Source organism: Eriocheir sinensis, chromosome 29 (assembly GCF_024679095.1).
Source record: "Eriocheir sinensis breed Jianghai 21 chromosome 29, ASM2467909v1, whole genome shotgun sequence".
Lineage (NCBI taxonomy): Eukaryota > Metazoa > Arthropoda > Malacostraca > Decapoda > Varunidae > Eriocheir > Eriocheir sinensis.
In genome coordinates, this window is record NC_066537.1 from 7204388 (window position 1) to 7209387 (window position 5000).

The 5000-nt window shown below is 36.8% G+C and overlaps 1 protein-coding gene across 50 annotated transcripts in view; it reads right to left on the minus strand.

Annotated features, from left to right (window-relative positions):
- LOC127004929 (uncharacterized PE-PGRS family protein PE_PGRS54-like) overlaps positions 1-5000 on the minus strand; it is a 97107-nt gene that overhangs the window by 90145 nt on the left and 1962 nt on the right. The gene's annotated exons all lie outside the window — the stretch shown is intronic.

Sequence of the window (5000 nt, forward strand, 5' to 3'; positions counted from 1 at the left end):
CTCCTTGATTGATTTGGAACCTGTTTTAAATCCAGTAATTTCATCTTGACTAACTTGGAACCTATTTGAACACAGTAATTTCCTTTCGAGTGTTGGATCCTATTCTAACCCAAATAACGTCCTCTTCAGTGACTCAGAACCTATTACAACCCAGTCTCTTCCTCTTAGATGACTTGGAATCTATTTGAACTCTCTATATTCCTCTTAGGTTGACGTGGAATCTATGTAGACTTATATAACTTCCTCTTGAGTGAACTGGATCCTTTCTTAACTCTGCCTCTTAACTAACTTGAAACCTATCTTAACTTCTCTTGTTTCATCTATACTTTCCTCTTTTTGCTGACTAACGCCTGACTTAACCTAACGTAACCTAACCTGACCTCCTAAGCAACTATTCCTCACAAAGACTCAGACCCTCATCTCGTAACTGCCTCTTAGCTAACTTGGAATATATCTTAACTTCTCTTGTTTCATCCATATCTTCCTCTTTTTGCTGACTAACGCCTGACTTAACCTAACGTAACCTGACCTCCTAAGCAACCATTAAAGACTGCATCCTCTTTTAGTTAACTTGGTACCTATCTAAATACCTCTTTCTTCATCTATACTTTCCTCTTTTTGCTGACTAACGCCTGACTTAACCTAACGTAACCTAACCTGACCTCCTAAGCAACTATTCCTCACAAAGACTCAGACCCTCATCTCGTAACTGCCTCTTAGCTAACTTGGAATATATCTTAACTTCTCTTGTTTCATCCATATCTTCCTCTTTTTCCTGACTAACGCCTGACTTAACCTAACGTAGCCTGACCTCCTAAGCAACCATTAAAGACTGCATCCTTTCCTAGCTAACTTGAAAACTATCTGAACACCTCTTTGTTCATCTATACCTTCCTCTTTTTCCTGACTAACGCCTGACTTAACCTAACGTAACCTGACCTGACCTCCTTAGCAACCATTTCACACACACAAAGACTCAAACCCGCAACTCGTAACTGACCCATAAGAAATGAGCTAACCGGGTATGCAACTTTTTTCGCAGGGTTCAGCACGGAAAACCCCTCCCTCTGACCTCCGCTTGCCCTCCCCGACCCACATGGCGTTCCTCAAGGGTAAATACCTTCCCCTGGGTGTCTCCTCCGCCTCCCCGACGTGCTTCCCAGAATTCCCCTGTAGACATAACTTCCCCAGCCAAGCCCAGTCTACCACACTCCATCCCAGCCTTGTCCAGTTAGCGCAGTGCAGTGCAAGTTTCTTCTCCTAACAAATCCTTCCCATTGCGGACTTTTTTTATTTGTTTTTATTTTCCCTTTATTGTTTTTCTCTTTTTGTTGTTGTTGTTGTTGTTGGTCCTTGTTTTTTTTGTTTATGGCTGTGTATTTTTTTGTTCCTATTTTTTTTTTTGCTTTTTTTTTGTGCCTCATCTGTTTTCCGTTTTTGTTTGTTCTTTTTATCTTTTACTTTTTTTTCCTCCGTTACTTTTTATCAGTTCTTTTCTTTTCTTTATTGTTTGCTTCTCTTTTTTTTTGTTTGTTTCCTCCTTTTCCATTTTTTCCCATGCTTTTCTCTCGTCTTTCTTTACCTTGTTTTTTTTTCCCTCTCCTCCTCTTCTTTTCTTCTTTGCTCACTCTTCCTCTTTTCCTCTTTGCTCACTCCATTCCTTCCTCTTTTCCTCTTATTTCCTCCTTATTTATTTCTCTTTAGCTCTTTTTTTCCTCCTCTTTACCTCGTTTTTCCTCTTAATTTCCTCGTTTTCCTACTTTAATCGTTTTTCTTCTTATTTTCCTGTTTTTCCTCTTATTTTCCTCTTATTTTCCCATTTTCCTCTTCCTTTCCTCTTTATATACTCTTTCCTTCGTTTCCCTCTCGTTTTCCTCTATTTCTCGTCATTTACTCCTCTTTATTACCCTGTTTCCCTCGCTTTTCCTCTTATTTTCCCATTTTCCTCTCACGTTCCTCTTTCCTCCCCCTCGTCGCGCCTCGTCACGGTAATTCCCCTTCTTGTGTTGCGAGGAAACACTTGTAAAACTTGCTCATTTGTGTTTCTTTGCCGAGGACCGAGTTTTGTTTCTTTTTCTTTTTCTTTTTTACTCCTCATCCAGTCACGTCGCTGTGTGGGAAATTTCTTTTTTTTTGTTGTTTTCTTGTTTGTTTTGCGTGCACGTGGACAGGTAATTCCAGGTACAGGTGGTTGTTTGTTTGTCTTTTATTTCACGTTTATGCATTGTTATTTCTTTTTCTATTCGTGTTTTTTTTTTTCTGCCTATCAATTTTTCTTTTATTTATGTGACGTTGTTTTTTTTCCTTATTACATCCAATGAGATCTATTCGAAAGGAGGACAAATTATATAGAAAAAAAAACAGGTATATGCCTCCTCTAACTCTTTTTTGGAGCAGTGACTAGCGGGTTTTTATTTTCATATTTGTTTCCTTTTTTTTATGCCCTTGAACCGACTCCTTTGCTGTTAAAAAAAAATGATAAAACAGACTCGCAAAATCCACCTTTTACACACAGAGGACAGAAGCAAAGACATCGTAATTTTAAGAGTATTTGGTTCACAATTTTTCATTTCTCTACAACTTTCCTACTTCCCGTTAGTGACTGATTTCGGAAGTTTTCACAATTTTTCATTTCTCTACAACTTTCCTACTTCCCGTTACTGACTAATTTCGGGAGTTTTCACAATTTTTCATTTCTCTACAACTTTCCTACTTTCCGTTACTGACTGATTTCGGGAGTTAAGGTCAATTTTAAGGTAATAAGAATCGAATTGTAAGAGAAGTACAAGTGTTAGGTTCTGTTTTTTTTGTTTTGTGTGTGTGTGTATGTGTGTGCGGGGACGTGAGGTTGAGTACTGTAAGGTTAAGGTTATTCTAATGTTTGTTTTGCTTAATGTTTGTCTAACTACATATTTATTTCTTCAGCGCGTGTGTGAAAACCAGAGTCCTCGTGGTTATCAAAATTGTATGTCTGTTTTTCCTTAATTCTGGGGTTTATTTCTTTCCATTCTCTCTACCTTTTTCTTGCACAGTATTTTCCTCTCTTCGTGTGAGGGCAAGAATTTTCTGAAGAGTTTTGGAAAGTATACTTTGATTATTTTTCTTTATTTATTTCCCTTTTTCCTCATTATTAACCTTTTCTCATTTACTCCTTTCCTCTTTTCCTATTATTTCTCCTTTCCCTCCTTTGTCGTCTTGTTTTCCTCCTTCTCCTCATTTACCCTTCTTTACCCTATTTTCCTTTTATTTTCCTCTTTTTCTACTCTCCCTCCTTTTTCCTCCACCTCATTTCCTCTTCTTTATCCTATTCTCCTTTTATTTCCCTCTTTTTCCTCTTATTCTTTCTTTCCCTCCTGTGTCCTCTTGTTTTCCTCTTTTTCCTCATTACCTTTATCCTATTTTCCTTTTATTTTCCTCTTTTTCTACTCTTCCTCCTTTTTCCTTCTCCTCATTTCCTCTTCTTTATCCCATTCTCCTTTTATTTCCCTCTTTCCATCCTTTGTCCTCTTGTTTTCCTCTTTTTCCTCATTACCTTTATCCTATTTTCCTTTTATTTTCCTCTTTTTCTACTCTCCCTCCTTTTTCCTCCTCCTCATTTCCTCTTCTTTATCCCATTCTCCTTTTATTTCCCTCTTTCCCTCCTTTGTCCTTTTGTTTTCCTCTTTGTCCTCATTACCTCTTCTTTATCCTATTCTCCTTTTAATTTTCCTCTTTCCCTAAGTTTATCCTCTTTATTTTCCTCTCTCTCATTTTTCCTTATCAATTTCCTTTCTTTATCATCTTCTTGCCTAATATTTCCCTCTCTTCGATAATGGCAATGATTTTCTGGAGGGTTATCAATAGTTAGGGTTTTCCAATTTCATCATCATTATTTATTATCTCTTATCAGTTTTATCATCTTTGCTGCATACTAGTTTTCTCTTCGTATAAGGGAAAAACATTACTTCTGAAGGTTTATGAAAATTTTGTCTCTATTCTTTTCTCTCTTTTTCTTTTACGCTTTGGAAAGTATCATAAATCTTGCTAATCCGCGTGAGAGAAAAAACAAACAAAACTTGCATTTCATTGTTTTTTTTTTCTTTTCCCTCGCGTGTTCAGTGTTTGGAAAGTGATGAAATGAAACGGCCTTTTTTTGACCTTAGTTTCCCCTTCCAGACGAACCTGTTTGAAACGTGTTTTGAACCAGATAATCCACTGAACTAGATAACAAACATTCTCGTGATAAATAATACAATAAATAAATAGATTAATAATGACGTAATCACAAAGTATAAGTAAAAGCTAACTAAAAATAAATAAAATAGATAGTAAAGTATTGACGGCGAATATAAAAACAGTATATTCTTTAGTTGTTTTTTTTTTTTTTTTTCTTCCGTATGGACTTGTAATAACGTCACTTGTTTTGAGGTAAATAATCTGACGGAGAACTTCAGTAACTATCTCTCACTTACTTTCCTTATCACACAGAAATGCATGAAAATTGATGAATACATTAAATAAAAAAAAACATCATTTTCACACAGAGAGATGAAATAAGAGTACCAGAAACATGAGAAAAGATAATAACACAAGCTTTTCACTCATTTTCACACTCAGAAAGAAATTTTAAGGTACTGAAAACATGAGAAAGTAAACTATATAGACACTTTTCCCTTTCATATTTACGACAAGATGATTTAAAAGTGAGGAGAGGAGGGAGAAGGAGGGAGGAAGGGAGGGAAGGAGAGAAGAAGGAAGGAAGAAGGGAGGAAGGAGATGAAGGGAAGGAAAGAAGAGAGAAGAGAAAGAAAGAAAGGAAGGGAGGGAAGGAGAGAAAAAGGAAGGAAGAAGGGAGGAAGGAGATGAAGGGAAAGAAAGAAGAGAGAAAAGAATGAAAGAAAGGAAGGGAGGGAAGGAGAGAAAAAGGAAGGAAGAAGGGAAGGGAGGGAAGGAGAGAAGAAGGAAGGAAGAAGGGAGGAAAGAGATGAAGGGAAGGGAAGAAGAGAGAAGAGAATGAAAGA